Source organism: Pongo pygmaeus, chromosome 1, assembly GCF_028885625.2.
Source record: "Pongo pygmaeus isolate AG05252 chromosome 1, NHGRI_mPonPyg2-v2.0_pri, whole genome shotgun sequence".
Classification (NCBI taxonomy): Eukaryota; Metazoa; Chordata; class Mammalia; order Primates; family Hominidae; genus Pongo; species Pongo pygmaeus.
The window spans coordinates 200037204-200049323 of NC_072373.2; positions in this window are offsets into that span (position 1 = coordinate 200037204).

Sequence of the window (12120 nt, forward strand, 5' to 3'; positions counted from 1 at the left end):
TCGTCCAGGCTGGAGTGCAGTGGCACAATTATAGCTCACTGAAAGCTTGATCTCCTGGGCACAAGGGATCCTCCTGCCTCATCCTCTGGAGTAGATGGGTCTACAGGTGCATACTTCCATACTGGCTAACTTAAATTTTTTTTTTTTTTTTTTTGTAGAGATGGGGTGTTGCTATGTTGCCCAGGCTGGTTTTGAACTCCTGGTCTCAAGGGATCCTCTCGCCTCAGCTTCCCAAACTGTGTATTCTCCATTCTTTTCCTTCAGGTGTTTCTGTTTTTCTCCCTGAGACTTCTGGGAAGCAGCAGAAGTCAGGTCAGCAAGCACTGGACTGGGAGTCAGGAGTTCTAGTCCCATTTCTGTCCGGCTCTGCAGTGGGACTCTGGGGATGTTACTGCTTCATTCTGGGCCCTTATATCTCAAAGGTTCCTTCTCCCTGAAAATTACAAACTTTGACCTTCAGTGCATCTGCTCAACTAATTCAGGTCCTCAAAATCGAAATTCTTTAGGGGCCAGGTAGAGAAGGTAAATGTGGGGTGTGATCAGTTGTGGGACAATAGGGAGAGGCGGGGACGGTGGAGAGCTGGAAATTGTGTCTGTCATGAAGACATTCGAGGTAAAACAACAACAATAAGATGGTGGGACCGTGTTGGTTCCGGGAAGCCCCGAGTGTCTGCAGGCCTGGCTGACTGCTTTCAGGTGTAGCAGGCCTGAGGCAGAGCAGAAGGACAGAGCCCCGGCTCTCGCATCATGTCACACTGCCCCCGTACCTGACCCTGGAGAAGAGGGAGGCCTGGCTGGGGCTGCAGTGTCCAGGCCCAGGAAAGTATCCTGATGGCTGCCACAAGGCTCAGGGGTGAGACGTGGCCTGGAGAAGCAGGGAGTGGTCAGGCCTGGGAGTGACATGGTCCCTGGTCCAGCCCTTCTGCCCGGCTCTCTGAGATTTCATCTACACTCCAGCGGCCGGGATGTGCACACCCGCCCCTGCCCACCTCCTGCCTTATCTGTGGGCCCTGCTGCCTCAGCCTCCTATCTCCCAACTCCAGCTGCTTCCCCCACCTCTCCTTCCTGCCACAAGGGAAAGTCACTGACCACCAACTGCTGCCCACACCCTGACCCAACCTCCCCAGCCCCCTCCAACCCTTGAAGAAGCTGAGAACCTGCTTCCGCTCATCCCAGGCCAGCATTTGAGTTCCAGTTTGCCACTTAGGATCTGGGCTCTAGGATCTTGGGCAAATGGCTCAGTGTCTCAGAGCCTTGGTTTTCTCATCTGTAAAACGGAAGGTCATCTGGCCATGCTGGATCACTGGGTTGTGTTGTTGTGAGGATTGAACCAGGTAAGGTAAGACAGTGAGGTCCAGAGCTGCTGCTCAACACACATTCCTCCTCACAGCTTTGGCTCCCAGACTGGATCAGAAACTCAGGTCTCAGCATATCAGGGCCTGCCTCCTCCTGGAAGCCTTCCCTGTTTGCCAAAGCCCAGGCTGAACTCCCAAAGAATAAATAGCTCCAAAATGGGAGAGAGAGGGAGGAGCAGGAAGGGGCTTCAGTGTGCAGCTGGTACATGCTTCTCATTTTGAAGTTCATGAGGGAAGGCTCTCTTATTTTACAAAGGAGTAAACTGAGGCACAGAGAGTAAGTCTGTACACAAAGCAAGTAAAACAGCTGACTTCCGGCTTGGTGCTCATCCCAGCACAACACCTGGCCTGTGATTCACAGCCCTTCCCTTCCAGCAACCCCGGACAGTGGCCTGTGCCACTCGGTGGACAAACACTATGGATGCTCACTTCCGTGCCCAGGCTCACCCCTGCCTGCTTGAACCTCCGCTCCAGACTAACACAAACAGGATGAGGACACAGCATGTCAGGGCCTGAAACGTGGTGCAAGCCTGGACACGCAAGTGACTCAGAAGAGGGACTGATCTAAAAGCAGCAGCATGAAAGTGCTAGCAAAAACCATGGAGGAAAGTTTTCATAATCAGACACTTTAACAGATATTATAAATTAAATTATCAACACATTCAAGTTCCTTTTAAAAATGGTGAAAGGCCGGGTGCTGTGGCTCATGCCTGTAATCCCAGCACTTTGGGGGGCCGAGGCAGGTGGATCACCTGAGATCAGGAGTTTGACACCAGCCTGGCCAACATGGAGAAACCCTGTCTCTACTAAAAATACAAAAATTAGCCAGGCGTGGTGGCAAGCACCTGTAGTCCCAGCTACTTGGGAGGCTGAGGCAGGAGAATCGCTTGAACCTGGGAGGCGGAGGTTGTAGTGAGACGAGATCGTGTCACTGCACTCCAGCCTGGCGACAGAGCAAGACTCTGTCTCAAAAAAGGAAAAAAAAAAAAAAGGTGAAAAATCCCTAAGCAAATCCAGGGATTCTTGTGACTTACATTACAGGCAAAAGAAGAATTTCCTTAACATCTAAAGAACACCTGCAAATCAATAAGAACCAGACCAACAACCAGAAAAAAAAAAAGTGGGCAAAGGATGTGGGCAGTTTCTAAAAAAGGAAATACAAATGGTTCCTAAATATGTGAACATATCCTTAACCTTCTAAAAAGAATTGAACTGCAATGCAAACCATTTTTATCAATCATATTAGTGAAGGTTAAGCGGTTTGATACCTCACTGTGTTGGTGAGGCTATGGGAAGTGGCCACTCTTTCACCTTGCTGGTAGGAGTATGAATTGGTACAACTTCTGTGAAGGGCAATTTGCTGATACTGAAAAACACTGGAATGATTGTACCCTTTAACCTAGTAATTCTGTTTTTAGGAACCTGACTTCCACATCTATTGTATTCACACATGTGAAAATGATACATGTACAATAGTGCTTATTGCTGTAGCGTGTGTAATTTCAAAAGGCTGGAAACAATCTAATGTCTGTGGGTTAAGATTTATTTAACGATGAGATAGTCACCCAAAGGAATAGTATGCAGCCAGAATAAAGACTGGGCACACTCTTTATGTAATTAAATGGAAAAGGCTGGGCCTGGTGGCTCATGCCTGTAATCCCAGTACTTGGGGAGGCCGAGGCTGGTGGATCACCTGAGGTTAGGAGTTCGAGACCAGCCTGACCAATATGGTGAAACTGTCTCTACTAAAAATGCAAAAATTAGCTGGGCGTGGTGGCGGGTGCCTGTAATCCTAGCTACTTGGGAGGCTGAGGCAGGAATCACTTGAACTCGGGAGTCGGGGGTTGCAGTGAGCTGAGACTGTGCCATTGTACTCCAGTGTGGCAACAAGAGTGAAACTCTCTCCTTCCTAAAAAATAAATAAATAAATAAATAAATAAATAAATAAATAAATAAATAGAACAATCTCCAAATACATTAAGTAAAGAACAGCTGGTTCAGAACATGGTTAAGTTATACTACTACTTGTGATGCTGGTATGTATTTGAATGTGTTTGCATATGCATAGAAATCTCTGGAAAGAAACACCACAAAATAGGTAATTGTGTTTGTCCCAGGTAAGAATAAGTAGCTGGGAGGGGCTAGATGAGTACTTATTTTTCACTGTATATCCTTTTGTATATTTTCAACTTTGTACCATGTGCATTTGCTATCTATTAAAGCATAAATTTTCAAAAGTGGACAGCAGGGGTATTATATGACCCATAAGGAGAAGGGCTAATGCGAGCATCTCTCACATCACTGAGGGGTTGATGGAGAGAGAGGGGAGACAGAGAAGATCTATACCTTGTACATGTCTCTGAATTCTTTTCAGTCCTAGGCAGCATCAGGAGGTCGTGTGGGATGATGGTAAGTATACAGGATTTCATGCCTGAGCCCGGAGTCTAAATGTACTTCCAGTAAACCGCTTCATTCCACAATCCTCAGTTTCTTAGTCTGTAAAATGGGGGCAACAGCACCTCATTCACAGGGTTACACTTGTGCTCTGCGACGCTGCCCCTTCAGCCTTCCCAGACGTCACCATGACCCTCGGCCACCCCTGGGAACTCCCTCTGGGGCAGGCTCCCTCTCTGCTCCCCTCCCCAGGCAGGAGGCAGAGCCACATTGCTTAGCACAGCAGCTGAGGGTGGAGTGGAAAATGTCAGCATCAGATAGCACCATGGGAAATGGCGTGCTTCTCCAACCACAAACGCCCCCACATTTCCCTCCAGTATTTAGGGGAGTGGGGTGGGGCTGAGGCTGGTGAGGCCCTGTACACTTTCAGGCCTTGTACCCCTAAGCTTTCTTGGCCAAGGCATCCTTGGGTGGTGGAGACTGCACTAGCAGGGGCCTTGGCCCTCTTGGCTGCTGTGCTCTGTGGGACCTGGGAGAGATGCTGCATGTGGGCTCTGCTTCAAAGAAGGCCTTGGCTTCTCTGGAAAGCTTCAGACAGAGAGGCCACATCTGATTAGTGGGAACATTCCAAGGCTGTTGTCTGGCAATGACTCTTCAGGCAATAGGGAGCCATTGAAAGTTCTTGAGCCAGGCAGGGCTTGTTCTGAACGAGCCTTTAGGAAGTATAGTTGGCAAAGTGGAAGGTGACAGGTTGGGGACCACCTGTCCAGTCCAACTTCCTCATTGTTAACTTAATCTTTGAAGGAATTCTGCAAGAGGGGCCGACATATTGTTACCTCCATTTTACAGTTGAGAAAACTGGAGCCGCCGAGAGGTGGTGACATTGGCTCTTGGTCACATAGCGTGCCGGAGGCAAAGCCGGGATGTGGGCCAGGTTTGTCCTCTCAGGGTCTGTGGACTTCCCCTACACCCGATACTCTCTAAAGAGGGGCTTGCTATTTTTAGCCCACCGGTGTCATCTCGATTGTGCCTTTGACTAAGAGATGGCATTGTTACCCGGCTTGTCTCGTGATGCTGTCACTCACGTTGTGACTATTACTGACCTCTGCTTTCCCCACCTGGAGTCCTTGGGGCTACCCCAAGGCAGCCTGGACTCGGGAGGAAGTGTGGTGGGAGGGCTTCTGTGAGTAGGGCTGGGATCTGGCGGGCACCCTGAGCAGATGGCAGCCCCTGCAGCCAGGGCTGGCTTGGTCACTGGTCTAGGGCCTAATACAGTGCCTGGCAAATAGCAGGCATTCAAGACATACCTGACGCTGCTTGGAGAAATGAACGATGCAGTCGCCTGCCAGATTAGCATATTCACACTGTCACCCTGGAGGATGCCAGAACAGACTCAAGTTCCCTTGATGACAAGGCTGGTGTGTGCGGGGCCACATGGTCTCCACACACACATCCTAATGGGGGCATCCTCACAAGCAAGCACAGGTAGTAGGCTCCAGGAGCCGCAGCAGAGCTATTCTGCGGGGAGTGTGACCTTTCAGTCAGATGCATGCCCTAGTTGATCTCCTCGTTTGCCAAAAGGTTTTAATTGTTCAGGTACACATATAGCCAGGTGCGGTGGCTCACGCCTGTAATCCCAGAACCTCGGGAGGCTGAGGTGGGAGAACCTTTTAGCCCAGGAGTTCGAGACCAGCCTGATCAACAAAGTGAGACCCCATTTCTACAAAAGATAAAAAAGTTGGCTGGGCATGGTGGTACAAGCCTGTGGTTCCAGCTACTTGGGAGGCTGAGGTGGGAGGATTGCTTAAGCCTGGGAGCCCAAGGCTACAGTGAGCTGTGTGCAGCATTGCACTTCAGCCTGGGTGACACAGCAGGACCCTGACTCAGAAAAAAGAAAAAAAATTATATATGTATATATATTCTGAATTTGTTGGTGGCCTAGACCTCCTGCTCTTTAGCCACTTGTTGGACAGTGGCCTGGAGCTCAGGCCTGATAGATCCCAGCCCTCCAAGCCCCTTGGCCAAAGAAACCCTTCCCTGCTGAGTGGAGCAGTGTGGCTGGCCCAGGCAGCAGCCCCTGGAGCCTGGTTGGTTCAGGTCAGGCCTCTCTTTCTGCTCCCTGCCTTTTGCCACAGAGAAGTCTCAGGTGTGGGGTGGCGTAGGCGGTTGGATCTGGGCAGTAGGGGTGGAGGAAGGCAGACAGATTTGGGAGGTGGGAGGGAAGCAGAATCCACAGGGCTTGGCGATTGGGAGGAGGTGGAAGTGAGGGTGAGGAGAGAGAGGAGGCTGTGCCACGGTTTCTGGCTGGGCAATTGGGAGGCTGGAGGGGCCAACACCCAGAGGGGTCAGTTTGAGATGTATGGAGTGCACGATGGGTGTGGGGGGTGTGTGTGTGCGTGTGTGTGTGTGCACGCCATACAGGGGTACTGAGACTCAGTGGCTGATCTGGGCAGGGACTAACCACAGCTGGGGTCCCCAGAGTAGGAATGGTGGCCCTAGAACAGCAGGGGTGGCCCCCTCATGGCCTGGCCCTTCGGGCTGCTCTGTGCCAGGCACTGTCAGGAAGAGCCTGAGTCACAGTTGGGTTCTTCAGCCTGCAGCTGGCTGAAGATTTATGGATGTCCCTGAGAGGGGTGGTCAGGAGGCCTGGCTGGCTTACTGGAGCTGCCTAGCTGTTTACCCAGTGCCGAGGAATTTGAGGACAGCAATAGCCCAGTCACTTTGGAGGGGGTCCAGCCTCTGGGTGCAGCTGCTTGGAGTAACCTGCCTGGTGCCGGGGCCTGGCTGAGAGGGGCCAGGCCTCAGAGAGCATGGATTTGGACCCCTCCTTGATGTTATAGACAGGAAAACAGAGGTTGGAGTGGGGAAGTGGCCATCCCAAAGCCCCACAGCAATTCTGTGCTCCAGTCAAGACCAGAAGCCAGGAGGAAGTGACGGAGAGCTGTCACTTGCTGAGATGCTCTTGTTCATGTGTGTCCTTGTTCACTGCCTCCCCTACTAGAATGTTTGCTCCGTGAGACCAGGGACCTTGTCTGCCTTGTTCACTGCTATGTCCTGAGCACACAAACAAGGCTCTTGTTGAAGGGATGAAGTCAGAAGGTCTGGGGAGGTTTTTTTTCCTCACATTACAAGATGTCCAGAGAAAAGAGGTTCAGGGCTGGTGCAGAGGCTTCATGATGGCATCAGGGATCCTGGCTCTTCCTCTCTCTCCTCTCCGCATTAGGGTATGGTTTTTGTTCTCATGGTCCCCAAATGGCTTCTGTGCCTCCACGCATTGCACCTGCATTTACAGAAGGTAGAAGGGAGTTAGGACAATGGGTAGAAGACATGTGCTTATGAAGTCTGTCCCTTTCAAATCAAGAAAGTTGCAGCTTTCCTAGAAGTGACTAAATCGCACACCATGTGTAGTAGTTCTCTACCTTGCTTCTTCTTCTTCTTCTTTTTTTTTTTACTATCTAAAGCCTGGCCCCAGATTTGGTCTTCAGTGGGGCCTGTCACTTTTGTTGTTTGCTGGTGGTTGTTGTTTCATTTTTTAAAATAAAAATCCCCTAGCTGGTGGAATGACCTAATGAGGTAACTCCTACTGTGGTGTTAATGGCAGTTGTGCTATTTTGCCACCAACTTCTTAAGGTGCCTGGATCTCTGAGGTTTTTCCTGAGGATGAGGTCAGCAGCAGGGAGGAGGGGGCTCTGGCAGAGGCTGGCACTTAGGAGGGAATTACCTAGTCCTCGCAGCAGCACCCTGGATGCGCTATGACAATCCCCACTCTACAGCTCAGAGTGAGGCAGAGGCTGGGTGGAGACCAGGGCCAGGAGGGAGCCGGGTTTTCCAGCTTCCCACGGATAGCACGGCTGCACCCATGATCAAAAATGCTCCGTCCTGGGGTGTGCCCAGAGCTGTTATTCAGCAGGAGGCTGCTGGCTCGGCTATGCAGACTTTGCAGCCAGTGCCCCTTCTGCCTGCTGATCCCATCTCCCTGGAGCCTTCAGCCTGCAGAGCCTGTGGCAGCAACAGACTAGGATACGGTGTCATTGTGCCCCTGGGTGCAGCCAGGGAACCCTGTACTGCCTGGCTGAGGGGAGGCCTCCTTGGAGTGTCTGGCAGACTGTTGGGGTCCCCTGCCTGCCCACTGGACTCAGCGGCTGGTCGTTGGAAGTTCTGGTTGGCCACAGGCCTGTGGACTGTCCTTGCCAGGCTGACTCTCTAGGCTGACTTCAAGGCCTGGACCCCTTCCACAGGCAGAGGAGTAGGGGAGGGACCCTGTGGGTTGCACGTGCAGGTCCTGACCCTGGTGACCGTGCTGGGTTCGGGGCAGGAGACAGGAGAGAATGCTGTGCCATTTCTCACATTTTTCAGACCTTTGGCTTTGGCCCTACACGTTCCAGCCCCAAACCTCAAAGGTAGAAGTGAGGTGGGGCTTGCAGCCAGAAGGGAGTCACAGGCCAGTGGTCTGGCAGGAAGCTGACCTTCAGCCTGGGTGAGCTGCAGGGGGCACCCAGGAGCCCCTCGGTAGAAGACAGCCGTGGAGCTACCTTGGCTGCCACCACTCACATGCCGTCCACACAGCTGTCCCCAAGGAGGACCCGTGTCCTGGCTCTGCTCCTGACCAGCTGTGTGTCTTGCAGCAGATCACTGGCCCTTGGGTCTACGGGAGCTGATCAGTGTCTCTCTGCTGCCTTCCTCTGCTGGCTAGGGCTGGGGGAGGCTCAGCTGAGGAAGGGTTTAAAGGACAGGAAGAATCATAGTGACAATCGTGATCAAAATGCCTCCCACTGTGCAGTCCTTACCATGACCCAGCCCCTCCTAAGTGCTTCATCTCTGTTAATGGAAAGGACACAAGACTCCCAAACTCTTTGTTTAAATATGAAAGCTGGCAGAGTCGTGGGTTTTATTTTTACCTCCAGGCATGTGGGTGAAGAGGGAAGTTCCGGTGATGTTCTTGTGACTTAACAAAGAAAGCTTACAACTAATTCTGCCTTTGAGGAAACAGAGTTGTCTGTTTAAATATTCATATACCATGGCAGCAAATTATTAAGCCAGATAACCAGCCAGAATTACAGACCTTTTAAGGATTAAAGATGACTCTCTAGGATCTGGGAACCATGTCTGAAGTCAGGGGGTCTTAGAAGATTCCTTTGTCAAAAATAACATTGACAAGGGCAGTTTGACAAGCAGATTTGTATCTGCTCTGCCGCGGCTGCGGCGGCATGGAACATTTCCTTGTCCTTATCTTGATGAATTCAGAGGGTCTGAAGTTTTCAAGGGTTCTGCCACTCCACAAAGAAGGTATGAAAAGCAACTTGAAGGAGCTCAAAACTTATCATTCGTAACGGAAAACAGCAGAATATAAATAGTGAGCTTATGTGGTGTTGCCACCTGCACGTACAGACAACAAGATGGGCATTATCATTATCCCCACTTGGCGCAGGAGGAAGCGGAGGCTCAGGGAAGTTCACGACTTGGCTGGGGTCACACAGCAAGGAAGTAAGGGCTGCACTTGTGCAGATGGGGACTGTGGTCTTGGTGGAGTGCGTTGGGCTCCAGCGACAGGAGCCCCAGGCTCGGCTGTGGCTTCCACTGAGCAGCTGTATTTGTTCCCTGTGGCCGCTGTAATAAAAGACCAGAAACACAGTGACTACAACACACATTTATTGTCTTACAGTTCTGGAGGCCAGAAGTCAGGAATGCGCCTCACTGAGCTAAAATCAAAGTGATTCCCTTTCGAACCTCTAGAGGAGAAGCCATTCCCTTGCCTTTTCCAGTTTCCGGATGCCGCCTGCACTCTTTGGCTCATGGTCCTTCCTCCATCTGCAGAGCCAGGAGCTTGGCATCTTCCAGTCTCTCTCTGACTCTGATCTTTCTTCACTAATGGGGACCCATTTGATGACCTCAGGGTCATCCAGATAATCCAGGATAATCTCCCCACCCACCTCAAGATCCCGAATTTCATGGCACCTGTGAAGTTTCTTTGTCATGTAAGGCCATGTATGCACAGGTTCCAGAGATTAGGGTGGATTTTTTTTTTGGGGGGTGAGAGGCATTATTCTGCCTATCACAGTGACTTTGGCCAAAGGGTCTGACCTTTGGGATAATAGACGTCCTCTCCATAGGGGGTTTGTTGGGAATGGCAATAAAGTGATTCAGGCTTGTATTCCCTAGGGAGTGACTGAGGTGCCTGCCAAGGGGCCAGTGTGTGCTGGAGCCTGGTGACCCCGTGAGAGACAAATGACTCCATCAGAACTCCTGCTTCTGCGAGGGAGGCAGTGCCCGAGGGGACTCAGAATCAGACAGATCAGGGGTTCAATCCCAGCTCTGCCTCCTCCTAGCAGCCTGAGTACGGGTGAGATCGGGGAGCAGGGACGGGCTGGAAGGGAGAAAACAAACAGATGCATTCACGTGACCTCATTTCACCTTCACCGCAGCCCTGCCAGGCAAACTTCTGTTCCCTCCAACCCCCCCCCCAGCCCCCGGCCATTTTGCAGAGGTGGAAACAACAGCTCAGAGAGATCAAGTGCCTTGTCTGACACCACACAGCTACTAGGCGGGGAGCTGGGATTCCCCATGCCCCAGGATTCCCAAACGGAAGCCACCTACTCCACCTCCAGGGCTGTCTGCCACATCTGCGTCCTCCTAGGCTGTGGCTTCCTTAATATGTTCTTTAAATTGACTTACTGCCTTTTTTATTTAAATGCACTTCTTTTAAAATGAGACTTTATATGACTCCTATAAATGGAAAATCACAGGATTCATGGACTAGTTATGTATATTTTTATAATGCACATTAAAATGAATTTATCACCATAAAAAATGAGAAATGTTCACCCATAGACCATGTACAATTATTCCACATGCTGTCAGTGTGTTCCATCCCTCTCTTTGGTAGTTGGCTTCGCACCTGTCCTGGTTTCACCAAATCACAATGTTATGAATGGCTATCATTTATTATAGTATGAAATCGTCAAATGGCTTCTGTGCACAATCAAATGCAGACTCTCCAACATGGCCTCAGGGCCCTCCTGGCCCCTGGTTTCCTGATCTCCAGTTCCTCTGGTCTTGCTACTCTTAGACAAAAGAGGACTTCTCTTGTTTTTCTGCCTACCCAGCCAGAAGATCCCAGGCCATGGGCCTGTGGAGCCAAAGTTCTTAACCACCGCACTGTGTCACCTTTCTATGATGTCAGGCCTCAGCAAGGCTTATGAAGGAACAGAAACAGCCTTGAAAATGAAGTTGGGAAGGGATAGGCCAGGCCTCCCAGGAGCCCCAAGCTTGCAGAGTCCCCTTGGTCTCATTGGCACATGGAGAATGGTTTGATCAAGTCCACCAACCAAGTTTTGTGGATCTAACAGAGCAACTCCTGCCAAGTGGGAGGAGCTTAGGGACTTTCTATAACCTCTCCTGGGGCAGAAATGATGGGCTGCAGCAGTGTCCAATCCTAACTCCATGATCTCCTGGGAGGGCAGGGCTTCATGGCAGTTCCTGTCTGCTCTGCACTAGAAGCTTGGCATTGCAAAGGGGCTCAGCTGTGGGATGAAGCAGGGCTTCTTCCAGAAATGTTGCATGTACTTCCTATTCCCTTTCTTTATTGCAATATGGATAATTTATCATCTGAGGAGGGAGTAGAGATCCCAGGGTAGCTTGCCTAATAGTCGTGGCTTATTAATTCCAACTTTTCCCAAGATCAAGGGGGTAAAGCAATCCCTGATTTTGTGTGAGTATGGGGATTGGGTCTTGAGGCCCTGAAAGTGAGATTCGGGTCTCACAGATTGCTGTGAAGAGTTATTGACCCAGCTAGAAGAGAAGCCTACCCCAGGGCCTGGCGCACAGTTGATGGGTTTGCTTCGTGGTTATTCTTCCGTCCTTGTCTGGAGCCCTGCATGCCTCTTCGTAGCTTAGGAAGAACAAGCTTCTCCCTGTGGCTCGGGGTGAGGAAGTGGGAGAGAACACCAGCTCCAGGGCGGCTTCTAGCACCAGTCAGGCTCAGTTAAAATCCTTGCACCTTCATTGACTAGCTGTGTGACCTTGCACGAATCATTCCCCCCTCTGTGCCTCAGTTTCTTCATCTGTAAAATGGGGATCATAATAGTACCTCCCTCAAAGGATTGAGGTGAGGATGAAAGGAGTGAATCCAGGAGCATGCCTGGAAGAGGCAGGAAATGCCTCCTAGACGATAGCTATTTTTGCAGCCAGACAGATCTGGGTTTGAATTTTGCCACCAGTGCTAACTACTGTGTGATTTGGGGCAAGTGCCTTGACCTCTCTGGACAGCTGTTTCCTCATCTGGAAATGGGCTTGGTAACAGTCCTGGCTTCCAAAGTTGGTAGTGTGCTTCTAGTAAGCAAAGTGTGTGAAACGGTGGAACCCCGGCCCTGGT